The sequence below is a fragment of the Periplaneta americana genome, chromosome 1 (assembly GCF_040183065.1).
Source record: "Periplaneta americana isolate PAMFEO1 chromosome 1, P.americana_PAMFEO1_priV1, whole genome shotgun sequence".
Taxonomy (NCBI): domain Eukaryota; kingdom Metazoa; phylum Arthropoda; class Insecta; order Blattodea; family Blattidae; genus Periplaneta; species Periplaneta americana.
Genome location: NC_091117.1, coordinates 102,865,664 through 102,889,712, shown reverse-complemented (window position 1 = coordinate 102,889,712; position 24,049 = coordinate 102,865,664). Strand labels below are relative to the sequence as shown.

The 24,049-nt window shown below is 36.4% G+C and overlaps 1 protein-coding gene and 1 non-coding gene across 2 annotated transcripts in view; one reads left to right on the top strand and one right to left on the bottom strand.

The window, feature by feature from the left end:
• LOC138698967 (NACHT and WD repeat domain-containing protein 2) overlaps positions 1-24,049 on the top strand; it is a 487,839-nt gene that overhangs the window by 19,778 nt on the left and 444,012 nt on the right. The gene's annotated exons all lie outside the window — the stretch shown is intronic.
• Positions 6,992-7,063, bottom strand: TRNAK-CUU (transfer RNA lysine (anticodon CUU)). The gene has a single exon. It is a non-coding gene; the product is annotated as a tRNA-Lys (tRNA).

Below are 24,049 nucleotides of genomic sequence, written 5' to 3'. Positions count from 1 at the left end.
CCGGCAACCGGATTCAAATAGGCGTGATGTCGACCTGATCGACTGGTCTTCAAAATCACCAGATATGAATCCGATTGAAAATTTGTGGGCTGAAGTCAAACGGATCCTACGACCACCCGTTCTGACAGCTGACGAATTGTGGGACAGAGTTCTAGATGCGTGGGAGGAGGTAGTCATGAATTTAGACCTGTTCCATAATCTTGTGGACTCCATGCCGCGCAGAATGAGGGCAGTCGTTGACGCAGGTTGTTTGTGGACGAGATACTATTCCCCACCACAGGCCTTTTTTGTTTATATATTAACAATTTATTTATTCTTTGTTTATTTAATTATTTATTTATATATGATATGCGTTCATGTTTTTTAGAATGTGAAACAAGTGTTTTTGTTTATGCAGACCAGGTCTCGCCTTTTAATAGCCCACAGGTAATGTGCAATAATACGAGTAATTTTATAAGGCAGATATAACGAAATTTATAATCAAATTCCATTTCACATATAAACTAATAAATTAATTAAAAACTAAAATAAAGAAAATAATTTCACCGTACCGGGAAACGAACTTAGAACCGCCACGTTGGATGTCAGACATCTTGCCACTGGGCCACACACAGCTCATGAAGTTGCCTATATTAACTCTGCCAGTTAAAATAAACCATTATTATTATTATTATTATTATTATTATTATTATTATTATTATTATTATTATTATTATTATTATTATTATTATTATTATTATATTGTAGATGGATGACTTTCAATGAAGAGACACCACAGCAACGACTTGCAATGCAGTACGTTTAGGGGAGACCTGGGGCCCGTTTCACAATCCTTACAAATTACAAATTAACAATTTACAAATAACAAGTAAAAGATTACAAATGCTTGTAAATTGTGTTTCACAATGCTATTTTATTAGTTTGTAAAGTCTGACGAACTTTACAAAATCAACTAAAGAAATTTACAAATACGCATTATTGGTTACACAATATCGCCAACGACAGTTTACTAAAATCGCTAAGGAGCAGAGCTAAAATCGCTGTATTTTTACTTCTGTCGATAAATAATGTTTATATTTTGTACTAAAATAGATTATTCTAAGCTTGCTGATTCATATTTCAACAACAGAAAATATAAAGTATTGTTAAAAATAATTAAAAGTATTTAGATTTTTATATATTGGCGACAATGGAGTTTCATCTTTTTGTGATTGGTCGAGAATACCAATACGTCTATAGTATTACTTAAATAAGCAAAATTAGCACAAGATTGAGTCAAATAAGTAAATAACAGATTTGGTCCACGTACAAATATGCAATTAATAAAATAATTACGATATCTAACCACAAAATCAGGTTAATTTTTTGTGTTGATCCATCAGTATTTATTAATGTTGCATCCATAACCTCACAAACACTAGTGATCCCATCAGCAGCATAAAAAAACTGTGCTATAGTAAATAACATTTTGGTGATCAAAAACCTGCCCCGAATTTAACTCTTTTAACAACATCAACTACCCTGTGGGCACTTCTGCACACTGATATCTAAGAAATTCCGTGCTTATCTGCTAACCCACGGAACTGACAGCTAGTATGCATCCAATGGAAAACAATACAATTCTCGCTTTGAGGTTAGGGGCTAGGGCATCACTTTTCTCTTTTGGGTGTTGGATATGATGTCCCATATCTTGTAGGAGAGATTCCAGCGAAACGGGACTCGAAACGACTTCAGAATACCGCGTAAGTAATGTCGCTATTGCATTATTGAATTATTTATTTTTGGTGCAGGGAACTTTTTTATTAAGTGCGAGTATTTATTAAATACAGTCTTCGTATATAAGTATTTACGCGGTATTCTGAAGTATAGCGCGGAACTCATTCGAAACCTTTAATTAAATTTATACAATGATACGAACGTGATATTAATAATTCTTGCCCGGAGAATTTTACGTATACGTCTTCGTTTGATTAGGCCTAAATTCAATATCTTCGTCTGAGTCATTAGAACTTCTTAATAACATCAAAACTGCTCTAGTTTAATTCTTAATATTACCCAGTTACTCAAAAATTAATTTAGTAAATATATCTTTATTGTATTTATTCATAATTTGTTACAATATCAAACTTTACACATCTCAGAGCTATTGTAGAAAAATGTGCTAACTTTACAAGTAAAGTTGACACGTTTGTAAAATTACCCTTCATTGCGAAACAGAATGCTTGTAAAGTGAGCAAAATTTAATTTGTAAAGATTTTATTTCCTTTGTAAAGTTCAACATTACAAACAAAGATTGTGAAACAGAAGTTTACAATCTACAAGCAAAGTTTACAAATTACAAAGCTTGTAAACATTGTGAAACAAGCCCCTGGGCAAAACAAATAACCCGGGCAAAGAGAATAATGCCTATTTCTTAGAAACGCCAACAGGTAGCGCTTTCTGCTATGTTGGGGAAGAATCCCTACCAGATTTTGCTGCTGGAATTGACTTGTCATTCTAGCTGGTAAGAGAAGAAATCAGCGTGTATTTGAAGAAAATTGACTGTTTTCTTAAAATATTTCAAGGTAACAGAAACATATTTACAAAATACAGTACTGCAGAAACTCTTTGTTATGTGATAGTAATATATAGGCGATAGAATTAGTTCTAAAATGCCGTACTTACGAAGAAGATTATTGACGTTTATGTTGGTATAACCTTAAATGAAAAGCGAAATGGCGTCTGCGGGCAAAGTGAATAGGGTAAAGTGGATAACTTATCCGCTTTGCCCTGTCATCTTTGTTTGACTATGTAAGTGTCAGCTGTATTTTTCTATGTATTTGTCTATTCTAATAAAGCGTGTTAGATCGTTTTACATAGTGGAGGCATTAAGTCACACTAATTAAATTATAAATCAGCAACACTGATCTTAATTTTTACTTAAAAAGGTCGTAATGTGTTTTCAGATAGTTTAATTTTTAAAGAGGAAGACGGAGTAAGCCAAATGGTCTGAAGAAGCCATGAACAAAGAACTTGAAGAAATAAAATGTTCCAATCAGTGGTTCTGCTATCTGGCCATACAACCATAATGTGTTTGTTGATGAAGATTTTGCTCCAGATGAACTTACAGATCGCCCACTTGAGACAGAAATCAGCGAAATGACAGCTGGCTCAGATTTAGCAAATTCTGTGGTGCCAGCTTCTTCAGCGGCTGAAGAAACAGTTAATGCTCACTCAGAATCAACCACATCTCTGTGATGTTGGCATCTTCAGAGATTGACGAAATATTCAATACATCAATTACACTCAGATTTTCTGTTCCGGTTACACCAAAACCCTCAACATCGTCAGCAGGAGAACCCAAGTCAGTTCTTTTGATTTAACCAGTGCCAAAAGTGGATGCTTGAAAGATACGAATTAAACGAAGGAAATGTCAGCGCTCTGAAGCTCTTACATCTATACAGATTAAAAACGTTGAAAGAGAAGTAACTTATGGGCAGGAGGAAAAGTAGAAGAAATCCAAGTCTTCAGTGCCAGTGAAACGTCGACTTGTTCAAATTTGTATTTTGTACTAATCTAACGTGCTGTAAAGGGCTGTAATAACATTTCTTATAGTCTCATATGCCTCATTAACATCGTGTTTATGTGTTGATTAAATTTTATTATCAGTGAATAGAAATTAAATAGAAAGGTAAAAATGTTATAGGGATATTCACCTTGCCCGAGTTAATTATTCGAATAATTAACTATATTTTCTTTCTCAAATCATATCACTGTCCGTAGGTACGAGAAACGAATTGCTGTTTCGTAGATATGTGGACAACATGTGTCACAACCAAAGTCACTAAGTTTTTATTTCGGGAGCACCAAAATATAGCCTGTCGCATTGTTTATTCTTAGCTTATCCGCTTTTCCCGGGTTTCCCCTACACGAGTGAACCGCGCGAAAGAACTTAGCATTTCTATCGACCAAGAGTCGGCCCATTCTTTTTACCGTTAAGTATACATTGTTGAGAAGCGGTCCGTTATACGATTTTTCTGGGTAAAAAGTCTGGCAGCAAAGGATATTAATAAAGAAATGCTATCCGTGTATGGTGAGCATTTTCTGTTACGTGAAGCTGTCTACAGAAGCTTTGTGAATGGCGGAGAAGTATCAAACACCGAGTCGGTCGGTCGGCCAGTAGAGATTGTCACGTAGGCAAATTTGCAACCCTTCTTCCCTAGTTATAAGTAAAACAGTCACATTGGAAAATCACATGGCGTGAGGTTCAGTGATCTCGGCGGCCAATTTTCCATCACCTTTCTATCCACCCTTCAAAATGTTCATTCAAAAAGTCACAGACCTGTAATCCATTCGGCAAGCAAGTTACAAATTGAAGCAGCAACCTAGAATTTGCCTCTGAGTTTCTGACTGATATATAGGCTACAGATGTCAAAAGAAAAAAAAATGGCCGATCTCCAGAAACTAAAAAATGGCCGATCTCCAGAAACTAAGTTCCCTTCGGGTATCCCGCTATAATTCCGAGACAGGCGATGTTATATGCTGTTGGACCACGTTGCCTGATATCTACAGTTATAATTAAATCGTTTTCCATATTAATGTTGTAACGTAATGGTAGCTTTTCGGACTGGTATTCGTTAGATCGTGCGTTCGAACACAACCTGATGCTTTTTGTGTTTTATTTTTTAAGAGAGAGAGAGAGAAAATATAATTGCTTTTGTCTCTTTCATGATTGATTTAGTAATTAACATCAGATTCATGAATATATTATGCCATGACTTTGTCATTATTTATTACGACATTGTGGCTGTGTTGTACCACATTTGACACCAATATTTATTATACCATATGACACCAAAATTTATTGTTGTGCCCTATCATATCTGACACCAATATTTTGTCGTGCTACTTGCCACGACAAGGGCGGATGGCTTATCTTTGAGATAATCGCGAGTTATAATTTACTATCAAGGCAACACAACAAATTAGACACTGCGTTATACTTCCTAACTCTCTGATATGATTTATAAACTGTACTTGCTTATGGATAGAAGGGATTCATACTTAGAATGTGATCTCAGGTTTTCGAAATAATCACAAGTGTAGAAATTCACTAATACTAAGTTTATTAATAAGATATCAATTTATTACAGATAGAATAGTGAATATTGAAATTGAACGATTTAAGAAGAATCAAAGTTGCTGTTAATTTTAAAGTATCAAAATGAACTAGTTAAATATAAAGTGAAAAAATTGAACTGATGATTTTACTTACAGTTGATAGTAGGGCGAACCCTAGTGCTGTTCGCAGATGATGCCTTTTCTGAACTTCTTCCTGGACGTTGGGAAGTTACGACCGCTACTGCATGACCGCTGTCTTTAACAATAACTAATGACTGCGATTTGGACGTTTCATGTCAAATTCTCGAAACGCGTCCTTTGTGACGTAACAGAGTGACGCTATTTTACCCGCGAATCTTCTAAAAAGACGGTATTGCATTCACTAAAAACCACGCTTTTGATTCTTAACCATCATTTTAGATCGGCATTTCCTGTTGTCACTTGGAACAATACAGAATTAAGGAACTCTCACGATTGAATCTCTGTTTTTGATTTACCGGTAACCAATAGAAATTGAGACTTCGAAATGATTCGCCAATTAAATGTCTCGCGAGAAACGCTGCATAATCTATGTATCTTTCGTTATATGTCAGCTGTTTCTAAGACTGACTTCGTGCTAAAAATGCAAGCGTACGCATTTCTGGTCTTGTTCAAGGACTGGACTCTGCTACTGCTGACATCGGTAAACTGTACGGTAATCTGTCGAAACACGAAGCGATCTCTGTCGTATGTCAAAGCATGTCTTCAACTGAATATTTTAATAAGTACGATTTCATTACTTTCAAATAAAGTGAAAATATATTGCTTATGGTCGTACCAAAGTTATGTTTGCTTATCATAATCCTTGGGCACAACAGCTGCAAGTGGAAAGAAAGAAATATTATTTTCTCAGCAAAACTGTCTTTCGTGGCTTAAACAAAACAAACTTACTGACGCGTGTCTTAGAAAATTCAAACAATTAAAAGTTTAAAAACAAAACAAAAAGCCACGATTCAATATATATAGTCTATCTTCTTTCCATCTCTTGCAGTCGAATGAGTATCGAATCGACTAGAATTTTCAGTTCTCAGTCACGGGATTTCAGGTATCCTCGACGAGGTTCCACAAATCATCAGGACGTCTTGGAGGGGGATTGGACCAAATTTTCCGCATATGCTTCTTTATTTGTGCCCCCGTAGCTCAGTCGAAAGAAGTCGGCATTTGGATATCAACGTCTCATGTTCAAATCTTCGTCAATTCTTTTCAATTTATTCTATTACAAGATAGTATAATGTAATAACATAAGAAGAAAAAACTAACACTAGTATTATGCAAATGTATTGTTTCAAATCTAACATTAAATTGTATTACTTATATCGCTAAAGAACGATAACAGAATATAAATGATAACTTGAATATTATTTATATCACTAAAGAATTTACCATACTTCAGGATTCACGTCATTCATGACGTAACGATGGTCTAAGCACAACTAACCTAATATCCTCATGTTATGGTATAAATTCCTACCTTTACTTATGACTGAAGAAAGTATTGTTTATCCCTTAAAGCATTAAATTAACTAGAATTTCTTAGAGTTTTGTCATTTTTATGCAAAATTATTTCTCCATTCTTTCCAGTTACATTTAATAAGAGTTGCTTTCCCACTCAAGCTTTGCATTAACAATCCGTAATTAAGCAATCATTCTTTTTTAAGGTATCAAAGTCGTCGCAGAATTTTGAAAATTATTTTTCCCTTTTCTATGGTATCCTATTCCTATTATTGTTAGAACTTATTCCTTTTTGTAGTTAGCATCGTGAATTTTAATCCGTCATTAACGAAATTGCAAATCAAGATTTCAGGTATAACTCCCTGTAAAGCTGATTTGAATAATTTCGAGGGAAAAATTGTTCCGGAGCCGGGTATCGAACCCGGGACCTTTGGTTTAAGGTACCAACGCTCTACCACTGAGCTACCCGGGAACTCTAACCGACACCGATCCAATTTTTCTCTCTATATCCACAGACCTCAAAGTGGGCTGACAACCGTCAAGCAACCAACTTCGAGTGCACACTAACTCCGTGTGACTTAAATTGTTCGATACCCGGCTCCGGAAAAATTTTTCCCTCGAAATTATTCAAATCAACTTTACAGGGAGTTATACCTGAAATCTTGATTTGCATAATACACGTCACTGTTCGTTAACAGAAAACCACAATTTAAGTCACACGGAGTTAGTGTGCACTCGAAGTTGGTTGCTTGACGGTTGTCAGCCCACTTTGAGGTCTGTGGATATAGAGGGAAAAATTGGATCGGTGTCGGTTAAAGTTCCCGGGTAGCTCAGTGGTAGAGCGTTGGTACGTTAAACCAAAGGTCCCGGGTTCGATACCCGGCTCCGGAACAATTTTTCCCTCGAAATTATTCATTAACGAAATTGTGAGATTCTATTCTATGCTTTTATTTCTTTCAAATCCTAAGATTCTGTTTGGTTTCTGAAAGCAATGCGATATTCATTTTCATCGTTTCTAATTATTTTTCTGCTTCATTTCTTTGTATCCTAGGCCTCTTATATTATATATATTTAAATCAAAAGAAACCCGTGATTTTGCCATTAGTTGTAAAAATAAAAATACTTTCAATATAATTTTAAATTCCTACATTATTTATTTATCTGTTCATTTGTTTTACAGAGTTACCAATAGAAAATAAGATGAGCAAGAAGATGATGATGTCCTGAATTTTTCTGCTGGATATGAAAATATCCACAAGAAAATTTAGTTGAATATGAATCCCGATGTTTCACAGTACACAACAGGCATGCCATCGCGTGACTATTAATAACCATTTCAGTAAATGAACACGAGAAACCAACTTGAATGTTCTCCATGTTATGCATGCCAATTAATTGTATTGTTAAGACTATTTCATTCAGGTAAGATTGAGGACAGCGTTCTTAGGAACTTCCTTCTTCTTGATGCTATACCTGATGATTCAGGTGTCGCCGTCAACTTGGATTAGTCCTATGATTACATACATAGGTCTACTCCGTAAAACGTTCGTCGTACTAGCATCTCCTGAATAGATGTTACAGTACGTATACTAAACTCTCTTTGCTTTCTAAACCATCGGGAAGTATAATTTTGATTATGGGAAAAGGGCGAAGTCGTGACAGAGGAATCGAGGAATCTGCTTCAATATCATATTTGCCCATCAATAATTCCACTTGAACTCACGGGAATATGAACTCGAGTCTTCAGGAAGGAGAACTACAATCTGTTCGGCTAGCAGTTGTTTCTTTTTAAGCGGTTTAACAACGACGTATCAATTGCAATGTTATCTAGCGTCGGTGGAATCGGTGATAGCGAGATGAGACCGAGAATTCGTCTTGCATTATCTAACATTCGCCCGACAGTTGGAAAGAATATTGAAAAACATCTGAACCAGATAACCAATCCTGAGCAAGCTTTGGACCAGGAGACCAATTCCTTATCCATAAGCTACACCGATTTTCGCTAGAGATTTTAAATCCCAATGAAGCATGAAACGAAATATTACCCGGTTACAGTTCTGTGTTCCAAAAGATAAAACTTTGAAAAAATACTATTGACGTTGAAACAAAAATTAAACAAACAATTTAAATCTGGGCTCCCAGTTGATATTCAATTTCTTGTTGTAATAGCAATATCACCATTATAATAATCACCATCATCATCACACAAATCATATGTGTATTTATGGCTTAGGTAAGGATTCTCTTTATCTTTAATAATTTCGTCACTACCTTCGTCTCGAGTCAGTTCTTCATCACATGCCTACCTAGATCTGGAGTTCGAGCTATTACTATTACCACTGCTACTATTAATGTATTTTGTCTTTATTAGGCGTCTCCACTTTTCAGCGGTTGCCTCTAATGTTTTTTCCTCTTGATAGAGGGGACTACACTCAGTTGCGATACTTCTTGTCGGACAGATGTCTGGTCTGATGCGGAAGGTGAGAAGGTGAAAAAAAAATTAAATTACATAGGTTTGTAAGAATGGGAAGGAAGCAGGTTGTGGCCCTTGTAATTGGTACTATTCCAATAGTTGCCTGGAAACCACGAAAAATCCAAGTCAAAGTACTGGTGGTGGTAATTGTGAAGATAGTGATAATGGTGGTTATGGTAGTAGGCTAATTGTAGAATTAGTGGTGATGACTGGTTGTGATAAAGGCTATAGGCTAGAAGGAGCAGCAGCAACAATAGCAAAAACATATCTAATATAATTGTAAACAAAGACCAAGTTTTGGATTCATGAACTGATTTTCATACTGTGATGAATTGGAATAATTATAAGTTATATTCATTTCTCTTTCACCTCCGATGAGGTTGTGGCTGATATGTACAGTACATCTATTATCAGGCAGTATATTATCTCACTTGATGATATGTCAGAGGAAAAACAATGTTTGTATGAATCTGAAGTCTGATTAGTGTAATATGTAGCTAATCGGCGATGTATGCAATGGAGGGGGGAAAGGAACTAGCCATCCTACTCCATTATCTTCTGGCCTAGTTGTCTCATACTAAGTGGTGCTATGTTGGTATCATTTGTAAGGTTCAGACCTGTTTCGGACAGTTGACTGAACATTTCTCATTGTCTAGTTTTAGCTGTATGTACATATATATATATATATATATATATATATATATATATAAATAGTCTATTGTTATTATAATGTGCCTCCTTCACACGCCATGAAGGCGCATGGGGACTTGGATGTTGAACAGATGCCTTCATGGTCTCGGCACTAGAACGAGGTGTTGTGTTCAGCTCACTCTCTGACAGTCTCTTAACCTAGGAAAAACCTGGTTCTTCATTGGAGGAGGTTGAGTGAACCTCAGAGAAGTTCTGGAAGTTTTGACAACAAAAAATATCACGCCACTACCCAGAATTGAACACTGGACTTCGTCCACAATTGTGGAGTAACGGTTAGCATGCATTACCGTGAAACGAGTGGATCCGAGTTCAAATTCCGGTTGCGACAAGTAACCTGGTTGACGTTTTTCTGGGGGTTTTCCCTCAATCCATTAACAGCAAATGCTGGGTAACGTTCGGCGCTGGATCCTGGACTCATTTCGCCTGTATTATCATCTTCATCTCACTCAGACGCTAAATAACCATAGAAGTTGATACAACATCGTAAAATAACAATTAGAAAACACTGGACCCAGTCCGTAGTTAATTGCTTTGCCAACTGAGCTACTTGTCGCCCTTTATTATATGCCAGAATACAATTAATAAATTATGATTCCTAAATTGAATGATAAATATATAAGATAATGTACCTGCATATCAAAGGCTTATAAAGTACAAACAAAAATGTGAATTATTCAGACAAAGCGAATTGAGCAGTTTATAACTTGATGGAGGTGGAACAGAATCACATTTATAATGTATTCGGATTATTTTTGAAATTTATGTATGAAAATGGATTTGTTGTAATTTTTCTTAAGATTGTATAAATTACTTTAGTTGCATTCTCTCTACACATCCCCCATGATTTTTCTGTGAGTAGATAACTACACCTTCGCTAAGAGGAAAGAGAGGATGCTGGAAGACCTAAAGTAAGATGTAAAAAGTCGTTAAGTGTAATGGCGATAAAATTAAACGAAAGTCTAGACATGACAGTACTGTTCAACACAGCAATAAATGTTATGGAAGAAATACAACTGGATTCTAACTAATACTTGTACCCTAAATGCGAAAATAATTACAATAAAAGTTGTGAACTTGTTGTATTTTCAAGTTATAGAGTCTGTTCAAATGTCGGCGAGATTTTCTGTCTGAGTATACAGGTTCTACCAGAAGTTTAAGGACACCCCTTCGAAAGAGATGTGTCATCCCTATCCTTATACTTAAGTATGTGAAATCCTCTGATGTTTATAAAGGGGACCAAATGCCTGTGAAAAAAGAAGTTTTTTTTTTTTTTGCTACAAACCCCATCTCTCTCTTTCAAACTGTGGATTATATAACAATAATTGAAGCTGTGAGATCAATAACCATTTACACAATTTCGAGAAGAATGCAAAAAAACTTTTTCTTATTTCTTACCTAATTAATATTTTTTTGCACGTAATATTTCTGGTTGTTTTAGAGATCAAGACAAAGTAGTATATCCAAAATTTTACTTAAAATTTGCAAAAAATGAATGACCAGAAGTGGGATTGAATGGTCATTGACGTCATCGCTTCAATTTTTCTGTTATGAAAACTTACTGAAAAATTACATTCTTTGTAGGAAAAAAATTAATTACTCCAGAATGGATGTATTTAAGTCAATTAATTTTGGGATAGAGTTAGACATTATGTCAAATCATTCTTTCACATCCCAATAATCTGCCACTTCACATCCATACTTCTGAATTTCTACCCATTTTCACTTTTTTTCAAGGAATAGATTTAACCTTTTCACACTTGTAGCAAACTCCACAACTGTTTACTAAAATGGAGGGAATAAGCTGATTGACCAGTACTAACAACTCCCAATATTATGATGTAAGTGACAGTGGCGGTCTCGGGTTAATTTCATGCGAATTTCAAATTCAAGAGAATTTTATAAAATTACAGTTTTTACTAAAGAAAATAAAGGAAAAAATCTGGATTTTAATACGTGAAGGTGTCACAATTTGTTTAAACAAAAAGTAATATTTGCATATGAAGCCTTTCAGATATTTATAACTCTATCCTAAAATTCACTGATAAGTTTCCATATCGGAGACGAGGGTCTAAATACGGATTTTCATGTTCTTTCTGATACTTCCCCACTATTTCTTCTTTCTTTGTGATTTATAAAACGAAACAAATGTTGTGAAGTTATCTGATTCCCATAGATGAAATGAACGACAGCAGGCGCCACAATTGACATTCATCAGAACTGACCCAATTAACTTACTACTAATTGATAACGCCTTTCTTCGTGGAAAACATGAAGAACTATTTAACTGAAATGTGATGGTAGACAGAGAAGACAGAGGAAGAACGGAGGGTGGGAATCTATATTAAGTACGAGCTACCTCTGTCGATAAAACGGGAGATTGTAGATGTTAAAGTTCAGGTGAAAGCGGGATTTCATTATGTCGTCACAAATAACTTTCAGGGTGCAATGAGCCTCCTATAAAATTTATGATTTAACCTTTCCCGGACTGGATCTTAAATTCATCTTCGCGTCTGAGATCAAGAAAGTACGATGGAAGTTCTATCTCACTACCGCCCGTATTCTCCAAGTATATGTCTGTCTTGTTGAAAGTTGCTATACACGCCTTACCACTCTTCAATCTTAACCCGATTATAATTAAAAATAATCTACAGCAACAGAAAATCTTTAAAACTTTTAAGCAAAACTTCGAGGCTCTTGTCAGTAATGCCGTGCAACTAATTGTTGTAACACGCAACGTCACACAAGCGGCTGTGCATTTCCTACTCAGCTGGCATTAACTGCAATAGTACGAGAAGACTTGCATTCAAATCTTATCAGAATAAATTTGGGACTTACAGTAGCAGCGCTATCGATTGCTGCACTGCAGTGTTGGCGGGGATGTACCGGCCTGGTACCGACACTCTCTTGTTCGCGCCTTCGCACTACGACACGGGCTGACCAGTAAGTCACAGCTACAAAGCTATGTACGTCACACAGACTTTTGACATTATGTGACACGCATAGAAAATATTTTGACGTAACTAAAGTAATTATAATTTTTCATATTCCGCCTCTTCTTCCCTTTCTACGTTACGGGGTTTAGGTCGGCACCTTTCCAATCTCATATTGATTTTCATCTTTCTTCTGCCAAATTAGGTATTTTACTTTGCATTACAGTCAAATTTTACGGTCTTTTAAAAATATTTTTCATTTAATACGTCTGTTTTCAAATACATTCGGTTTACTAAGTTTACATAATAATAATTGACAAGCAAACATTCTCATGGAGCCAGATAAAAAAGTTAATTTTTTTTTCTTCCACCATGTTCATAATGTCAAAACAAGTGCTTACATAAATTTTGGCCACGCGATTGCAAATACGAGAGCCGTCCAGAAAGTAAGTTTGCCTGGAGCCGTTTATAGAAAGAAAACACAATTTCACGGAAAGATTTATTGAAACAGATACAGCAATTGTTGAGGTATTTTTCAACATATTCCCCACCGGAATTGAAACATTTGTCATACCATGAATCAACTCTTGTATCTCTGTTCCGTAGAAGTCTGCCGCCTGGTTTCGCAACCAGTGTGTGACAGCCGTCTACACCTCTCTGTTGATCTCACGGTATGACGGATGTCTCAGTTCCGGTGGGGAATATGTTAAAAATAGCTCAACAATTGCTGTACTTGATCCAATAAATATTTCCATGAAATTGTGTTTTCTTTCCATAAACAGCCTCAGGCAAACTTACTTTCTGGACGACTCTCGTAATTACGCTCGAGTGGCCAAAATTTGTATAAGTACTTGTTTTGACATTATTAATATGGTGAAAAAAAATAACTTTTTTATTTGCCCCCATGACAATGTTTGCTTGTGAGAAAAACACAAACCACAGTGTGTACTGTGTTATGAAGTTCCCTAAAATGCTTACATGAAACCAAATAAATTACGAAAACGCTTTGAAACGAAACATTCATATGTTAAAAATAAAAGTAAAAAATTTTTCGCTCGTGCATGAATGAGATTTAAAAAGAAAAATCTGTTGTTTTTAAAGTAGGATCAGTGACTGCAAATTTAATGCTTTGAACTTTTAATTGGAATGTTTACGTATTGCTAAAGTAGGAAAACTTCATTTTGATCCTTTATGGCTAAAGATTTATAGTTAATACTAGACCTATTTTCTGTGGAATAGAAGAAAATCGATTAGATTTAATTCCTCTATCTAACGATACAGTGAATCGACCTATTAGTGAAATGGCAAGTGACGTAGAAAATAAAGGCATTAAAAATTTACACTGAACATTTGTTTAATACGCTAATAGGAGCAGTTTTCTAATGATGAGACTTTCACAAATATTTTCAGTAAGGTTTGAACTTCGACAAATAAAATCACCTCTCTTAGCCCGTCAAAATATCTATAACCCTTCGAAAAGCAGAAAACAGAAACATCCATCTTATTTTGATATCACTTAGGCCTAATAAATAGCCTGCCTGTAGTCCATACCTGCAAATTCGCAGAACTCCTCCAAAGAGTCTGTTGTAATCGTATCGGCATCAAAGTTGGTTTCGTAAAGACAAATTTCAACATCTATAGGAAGACAATCTGTAGCTGTCTTTATGATGTTGTGTGATATATGAGCATCACTATCAGTCCACAATATATTTTTCTTCTGCTTGTTTTGCATTTTATGAAATTTGTTTATGATACGATAGGGATTCTATGCAGAATTTGTTAGTATAAGCAACATGAGTTTCAGTAATTTCATTGGAAATATTTGTGAATTCCAGCACTTTATAACTTTTCTATGCATTATCTGGGATAGAAACAACTTAATACAAGGTGTCTCTAAAGTTCCTATAAATTTCACTGAAGGAAGGCAATGATCGAAAAATCAGTGTTATTGTGAAGTTGTACACTCATTCTAATTTCCTTTCTACATGACCGCTATTTATAACAAAACACACACTCCATCTTTCAGGAGTGGAACGAAATGTAGACCGTAACATGTCAACCGTGATAAGGCCTGCTGCTTCCCTGATACGATTCCGTAAATCAGGTAGACCATTGGACTTTATGTAGCCCCATGCAAAAAAGTCTAAGGGGGTAAGGTTCGGCGAAAGGGAAGCTCACAGGCGAGGTGATTCTCTACCTATCCATCTCCCTGGAAAGTTTATGTTCAGGCAGTCACGGACAATGTGTGGAAAATGTGGAGGAGAACCGTCTTGCTGGAACATAACTGTATCCAGTATGCCATCCTGTAGAAGCTGCGGTTCCAGGAACAGTTCTAACATGTTGAGGTAGATGTTACCAGTTATTGATTTCTAGGCAAAAAAAAAAAAAAATGGGCCATACAGTTTTTATTTTGTCATACCTAACCAGCCATTCAATTTGGTATATCACGTTCCCACTCCGATGTCTCGTGTGGCTGCTCATATGTCCATATTCGGCTGTTATGTCTATGCACTTTGCCACAAACTTGGAAAGTGGCTTTGTCGGAGAACAAAATGTTGTCCATTAAATTCTCGTTTTGTACAGCCTCCAGGAGGTCATATCACATTGCCTGACGACAGGCGAAATCTTCGTCCTCAAGATGATCCAAAACTTGGATATTATATGACCGCTTTCATGGAGTGAAACGTAGAATTTTCCACACTGTTGCGAGGGACATTCAGCTCTCTACTGAGGAGTCGAGTTGGTGCCTTTGGACTCCTATCACTGGCAGTTTGAAATTGCTGTACAGTGTCTACCGATATGCGTGATCGTCCATGACGTTCCTCATCACACACACTGCCGGTACGCTTAAATTTGTTTACAAGCAGACGAATGTGTGCCCTTGTTGGTGTTGGTTTATGGAATTTACGAGTAAATTCGGCTCTGGAATTTTCATATGACAATCCAGTACACGTGCACAAACAATGGCAACCCATTCGTCCGTGGTAAACATCATACACTACGCTAACTGCAGGTGCAAAGAAAATAAACAAAAGTCTGCGTTATCATGGAAATGGATAGGGACTTTAGAGACACGCTGTATTAACTGGAACAGTCTTCAGGTTCTATGATTGGAAGAATCAATAATTATAAATAAAAATATGTGGTACTTCACGGAATTTAGTTAGGCACAAAGTAGTTGCAAGAGATGAATGTCTAATATTTACGTTGATAGTCTCATAATTAATCTTGATGGAGGTAAATTTCGGCCTATCGAGAAGTTTGCGCTTACAGATGTAAAACTACTGATCATGAAAATAAAGTCTGTGAGCTAACAATGACACCGTTACCTCCAGTTTCTTTATTTTCTAATTTATCTGTCGACTCTCCTCCGATAACTGTAAAATCAAAAAGATATTCCACATTCAATTAAAAATTACTAATCTTCTGAAGGAAGAAAGCAAATCTTCTTGAGGAAGTCAAATCTCCATGGAGAGAGCAAGCCCTTCTATTAACGAACTCACAAAATAAGATAAGTTTGGTAGTAGATTACTCCATGACTGTCAAGAGACTTACATAGACGCCTACCTTCTTCCCAGAATAGACGACCTAGTCACGCAAGTAAAGCGGTACGAAATGTTCAATACAGTTGACATAAAGAGTTCATAACATCAAATACCTATTGCAGAGCTGGAACGTCCATATACGACGTTCGAAGTTTGAGAAAATTTGTGGCGATTCTGTAGAATTCCATTTGGTGTGACTAATGGAGTTTCAAGCTTTCAGGGAGTAATATACTGTAGCCTAATACACGTAATGAAGATCTACATGGAGTACACGCTTATATTTATGGTATTACGGACGCTCGTATAATCTGAGAAAAGAGTCAAACTGAACACGATCAAAACTTAATTCCGTTTTTAGAAATCACAAAAAAGTAGGGTCTACAGTATAACTATCAGTGAAAATAAAAGCAAGTTTTCTGTCACTTCTTTGGATATTTGATAAGTAATAAGACTATTACTTCCGTCATTGACTTCTAGCAGAATGTGGTGCCCACAAGTGGCGAGGTAACACGTTAAAGTACAAAGTGTCCAACATGCCCGACTGTCCAACAGACCCCAGTTTACCCTAATTATACACCTGGTAGCAGCCCTTTAATGGATCTCATTAAAGTTCAGGTGTTCCACCAATCAGAAAACACCATTGTAGCAATATGAAAGCGCAAGTATCGATTATTCTCGGATATGCAATCGAAAGACAACTAGCGAAACGTCACGGAGGCTGGAAATCCAATACTGTCGCAGAAGGTTATGTTCTGTTACTATTAGCGTTAATTGTAAATAATATTCAAATAAATTCAATTTGTCATCTCGTTTTTCAATGTCTAAATCAATTTCAAGGTTATATCAAGATTAATGTTCATTTTACTCTCTAGATTATATCAAGATCAATGACATTTGTTCCTCGGAAAAAATCAATACTTTCGCGTCTGCGCACATCTCACAATTTACGAGATATTGCACAAGGTCAGTTCCGCTCCCCAGTCAGATAAGAATAACATGAATACTTATAATAATTTCAAGTTAGAAATATGGTCGAGCATGAAAAGTCGTATGAAACTTGCCTATAATGGTAATTAAGATGCTCGTATGAAAATTATGAAACTCGCTTGCGCTCGTTTCATAAACATACTCGCGTCTTAATTACTACCATTATAGGCTCGTTGCATAGTATACTATTTTGGAATGTCTTCGATATTTTTAAATATTTTGAAAAATTCAGTGTGATAGAAATGGAGAATATCATTTTTGAAACATTTCTATACCTGAATTAAAAATAAAATTTAAAATTTTGGGGTCCCAGGGATCAAAATTGTCTTCAAATTTTGATTTTCTGTGAAGACTTGATTTGGGAATTTTGGATCCCCAGAATGATTATGTGACCAGTTTTTTTTTTAAATTTTAAAAAATATAAATTCAGGTCTGAAGGTGTTAAATCCAGACGTTTGAGATGGGCAGAGCATGTAGCACGTATGGGCGAATCCAGAAGTGCATATAAAGTGTTAGTTGGGAGACCAGAGGGAAAAAGACCTTTGGGGAGGTCGAGACGTATATGGGAGGATAATATTAAAATGGATTTGAGGAAGGTGGGATATGATGATAGAGACTGGATTAATCTTGCGACCGATGGCGGGCTTATGTGAGGGCGGCAATGAACCTGCGGGTTCCTTAAAAGCCATTTGTAAGTAGGGGAGAGTTGCCGAAATTGGACCGTTGCCTAAAATGGACCGCAGTTGTATTTCCATATATAGAAGTATTTCAAACATTTCATTTGGCACCACTGCTTGCTAACGTTACCTAACTTATTCATCTTGAAGTGCAGTGAGCTGCAGCCATCTTAGCGAATAGGATTACCGTTAATGTGTTTTGGTGTTTTCTCTTACAATTTTTACGCTACGGATCTTAAGCTTCTGTATACAGTGGGAGTAAGTAATAACAATTTCTATACTATACATTCCAAGTATTTTTCATTATCTACTATCTGCGTGTATTAAAACTAGTTTTTAAGTTCATCTGTTTGTTTAGTGTCGTCTGTCTGCATACGTGAACAAGTTGCCTAGGTTGGACCTCTGCGCGTTGCCTGGATTGGACTGGTCCAATTTAGGAAACTGTTAGTATATTTTTTTCAACATGAATATAAAACATTATATTATGGTCAACGTTAAGAAAAAGTAATGTTTTGGGGGATTCGGTGTCTTTATGTTTCCAAGATGTCAAAAAGAGGAACCTACCGGAAATGAAATGATACTTTGAAGATGGCGGTAGCAGCATACAGGAATGGTGACTATGGACTCAACGAGTGTGCTCGCGTATATGGAGTGCCATAGGCTACAGCAAAGACACATGCTGATTGTAAAAACGCTTTCCAATGAAGTCCTTCGGAAGGCAAGCAACCTTCAATTGAGATATGGAAAAACTTATTGCCGACTACATTCTCTTGTTTCAAGAAAGGTTTTATCAGTTGACAATCAAAGATGTGCATAAGCTTATTTTGATGTCCCAGAAAAATATGATGCTCCCAACACGTTTAACAAGGAGAAAAAATGGCCGGAAAGAAGTGATTCTGTGCTTCTATGAAGCGAAACTCAAAACTTTCTCTCCGTCACTCAGAAGGGACATCAATGGCCCGAGCTAAGGGGTTCAATAGGGAGAGTGTTAACCAGTTTTCCGACCTGGAAAAAACTGTCGATGAGAATGGTATCACAGCAAACATTGTGTAAAACGTTGACGAATCTGGGTTTACAACGGTGCAAAAGAGACAACAGAAAGTTACAGCTCAGAAAGAGAAACACCAAGTCGGAGTCATCGTGGTGAAAGAGGTGTAAACACCAAAGTAGTCTGTGTTGTCAATGCAGCGAAGTTCTTTATACTGCCACTGGTAACTTTCAAACGAAAGAGGAAATCATGTCAACTTTTTACTTTTTTATGTTTACGTTTTCTTATTCACAGGCGGTTCGTAGCCAAACAGAGAACTTTCCAGTTCTACGTAACATTTTTGAATTTTTTTTACTTTTCTATGAATTTTCCTGTAATTTTGAAATAGGCTATGTAATCGAGACAAGCAACTAATATAAAACTAATTCAGTGCAAGGAGAAATATTCTGAGTGTAACAATCAGCGTTAATGCAATAGTGTTTCTGCAATTAATTTATTTTGTTTTTCTTCAATTTTTCTTCAAATTTCATAAAATTGTGTAACTTCTTTCACCAAATGTTAATATCTGATATATTTTAACGTAAAATTTGGTGAATTAAAGATAATTATAGTAAATACACTTTTTCTACTTATTTGTTTACTATTACTAATGTATTTTTGCGAGGTCCAAATTGGGACACTATGAGTCCAAATTAGGCAACCGGTTTCTCAATTTGGACCATTTCCATGATTTTGGTTTTACCTTTTTATATTTATTAGAAATTGTGTAATTTAAAATATAACATTATAGGATGAAAGCACATAGAATGTAGAATGTACTAGAACATATTTTGATTTAATTTAATCATTATTAAAGACTTGGGATTAAAAAACAAAAAACTGATCCAATACAGGCAACCTTCCCCTAAGTAAGTATAAATCATTTCCATCTTATTGCTGATCAAAAGTAGGTGGTTTTGGCACCAAACACACAAAGAAGATTTAAAAAATGATAAAATTGCCCGAAGACGACATGAATTTTCTTGTTTTAAGTGTGAAATAATATACAAGCCAGGAGACTTATGCAGCCGATGCGTTTTTAGAATTTGTCCCGTAACTCAAAGTATGAAGTTATTAGTAAATACTCTCTAACAATAATATACTAGAAAGCTTTCCTGGTTAGCATGCCAAGCGGCGGCGAAAAGGGATTGTGCTGCCATGTAGCGGTTTGAAATGTTGATACACTCCTTGAGGCGTGCTGGGTTCAGTGATCTCAACATTATAAACTGGATACACAACTCCTGTAGACAAATGTTGAAAACCCCGTGACGTGTAACTTCCGTACTATTGGCACACCTGAAGCGTATCTCTCTCTCTTTCTAACTCACAAGGGAATGATTGTTTTGTTGAAATAAGTGCATCTTTTAATTATATTTAATTAATTTTGCCGTTATAATGGTGAAATACTGTGCAGCATACGGCTATAAACAGTTACAAACACCAGGAAGTGGAATTTAGCTTCACAGATAAGCTATTTGCATCAAAACATGAATAATCCGAAATTATAGTATTGGCCTCCTATCTAGCCAATGATTGATCACGATGTGATGATATACCAATATTACATTGCGGTATGTTATAGTATTTATAGGTGAAACTTCGATTTCCCCGCGCTACATAGATAACAGTGCAAATAAATTATAAAAAATTTTCAGCTACTCTTTGTTAGCTGAATTAGAATGAGGATCAACATCAAAATTTTCTGTTATAAGATATTTATGCATTGTGAATATATTCATTTAGTTGATTAAATTTTAATGAAAGTACCTAATACATCTGTTTAGGTGTTAATCTAAAATTGATTTTTTTTACACCAAGTGTTGATTGGTCACAAAAAATCCTAACTCAGTTCTCAACAGTCATATATAATACAATTCGTAACTACAAAACATTATGGTATAGTTCATGTGAAATAAGCGTATTGTCTGTTAAGAATTTTGTTGTGAATAAAATATCGATTAGAGTAACGTTAGTTTCACATTAAGCCCTCGAATTTAAGTACTGGTAGTATAACCAAACTGTTCCTAACAGTACCTTATCTAAGACTGAGAAACACACAAGTGAGGCTACTTTATTTTTCCAAACAAGCCCGAACATAGACAATCAGGGCCTCTAGGGAGTTAACACAGTAGGATTTATTTAACTTTTTTGAATTTAGAAAATAGACAAGCAGACTTAGAAATGAAGTAGACAAGTACCAATAATTATAATTTTTACATTTATAATTACAAGATTAACTCTGATTGAGGTTCTGGCTGATACTCTTGATAACAAATACGTAATCAGGGCTGATATATATATATATATATATATATATATATATATATATATATATATATTATTAGGCAGTACATCTCACTTGACGATATATGTCAGAGGAAGAACAATTTGTTTGTATACATCTGAAGTCTGATTAGTAAAATATGCTAGTAGTGAGCAATGTATGGAATGGAGAGGGGAAGGAGATAAGCAGATGGCCATCCTATCCCATTAGCTATCTCCCAGCTTACTTGCTTCATGAGTCATGCCTCATTGGTTTCACTTATGAGGTTCAAACCTGTCTTTGCACTAAACAACAACTATTTATTACAAGATTATATTGCCAGGCGAAAGTTTTAGTGTCCAACAAATAGCACTATTATTATTATTATTATTATTATTATTATTATTATTATTATTATTATTATTACTATTTTTATTTTTCCTGGTCGGGGCCCCCTCCGAAGTTGGGGCCCTAGGCAGCTGCTAGTTTGCTTAGAAGTTCGTCGCTGTTCCTACATAATGTTTGTATGTATATTTCGTATTTTTCAAGTATACCCTTTTAACTATTGACCTTTTGGTGCGATACCAGTATGATGTAATATTTTGTGTGTAGGGGAAGTCGGGGGAATATGGGCACCTTAGTACTATTTCGGGTGCAATATCTCTCGGTTTTTTCTAATAAATAATTTTACAGCTGGGAATGTTTCTTAACAATTTAGCTATATTATATAAGAATCCTGACTGCTTACTCCTCAATGAATGCAAGTAAAACTGGAAAATGCAAGTTAATGTGTTTTGTCCATATTCCCCCGAGTGTGGGGGTAAAATGGGCATTAATGATTTGAATCACAGTCAACTGAAAGAAGTGAAAAAACATTTAAAATACTCTAAAATAAACTGTGTTAACTATATCATATATTGTATATGCAATTTGTGATGGTTATTGTGTAACGCCTTTGGCAGATAATGTGACTCTTTGGCGATGAATGACGTTTGGAGATTCTAATACATTTGAATCAGTGGAAGGAATTTTATGAATTGTAGGTTTGTCACCTGATGCTGCAGTGCCAATGTAAGCATAATCAGGAATGACACTCATGTGCAGTGGAAAAGGGCCTGAAGCTCGGAAGGCATTTATAACCAGACATACATTGACACATCTGTTCTATGCTTCTTTGACAGTGGAAGCAAACTCGACCTTCGTAAAATGTCTCCTATGTTGCTTGAAGAAAGCTGTAGCACCACTGTTGTAAGCTTTCTTCAGAGGACCAAACAGACCACTATCTACTGATTGAAATCAGATTGTGGTGAGTGGAGGAAGACAAAATATGAATAATCAATTTTATACTGCAAAGTTAAGAGTATCAGGACTACAACTATGTGAATCACGTCCATCTACTATCAAAATTGCAGGTGCATGCTTACTGATGTTGAAATAAATAACGAAGTTCTTGATAATTGAGAAAATATACGAGATGTGATCATTAAATTCCGAGATTGTGTCTGCTGTGGGCGAAGGGATTACGTGATTGACACGCGTGCGCAGCAGTGACACTAAACGACCTTGAAAAGATGCGACACGCAGTTTCGAAGCGCTATCTTCATTGAGATCTGTGTTACACAAGGTTTTGTTAACATGTGCATTCGCGCACTTGCGAAATTCGATGGACTCGGAACTGGAGCAAAGAGCCAACGTCAAATTCATTGAGAAATCGGCAACCGTAACCCATGGAATGTTGAAGCAAGCCTACGGGAATAGAGCAGTGATTCAGGCGAATATTTCGAGTGGCATTCGTACTTCAGAAATGGCAAAACTTCGCTGAAGGTCGACGAGAGGCCAGGTCGACCACACACGTGCAACACTGCCGAAAATGTCGAAAAAATTCGACAAATTGTGCATAATGATCCTCACGTCCATTTTGAATATGAACGACCACAACTCTGGACAAAGAGCAAATGCATGCTCCATGACGACACTGCACCAGCTCACAGAGCTCTTGCAACGCTCAAGTTTTGCACCCTTAATAAGATGGTCGTCGTTCCTCACCCCCGTATTCACCAGATTTGGCCACCTGCGTCTTTTTTTTTCCGAAGATGAAATTCAAGCTAAAGGGTCACCGTTTGAGCACTGTGGAGGAGATCCAACGCTAATCGCGGAAGGTGCTTGACAGGCTTCAAGAACGCGACTTCCAGGAGGCATTCCAGAAATGACCGATACGCTGGGATCAGTATATAGCTGCCCAAGTGGACTACCTTGAAGGGGATGGCAGCCACATTTAAATGAGGTAATTTTATTTCCACTTATGGGACAGGTCTCGGAATTTAATGATTACACCTCGTATCTCCGTTAATAGGGTGGCCGGGTAGCTCAGTTGGTAGAGCAGCTGGCTACGGACTGGAAGGTCCGGGGTTCGATCCCAGGTGGTGACAGGATATTTTCTCGTTGCCAAACTTTCAGAACGGCCCCGAGGTTCACTCAGCCTCCTATAAAATTGAGTACCGGGTCTTTCCCGGGGGTAAAAGGCGGTCAGAGCGTGGTGCCGACCACACCACCTCATTCTAGTGCCGAGGTCATGGAAAGCGTGGGGCTCTACTTCCATGCCCCCCAAGTGCCTTCATGGCATGTTACGGGGATACCTTTACCTTTTATCTCCGTTAATATAGGCAGACTGCTTGTGATACTTGGAGAAAAGTAGTTCCCTGCTGCATTGAAGCAGGCCACAAGGATAATAGTTTCTGCCTTTTCTTTAGGGTAAATGCTATGCACCACTTTGTGTTCTTTTGGTGCAGTGACATCTTTCGCTCTTGTAATCACTTGTAAGCCATTTTCATCAAGATTGAAGAGT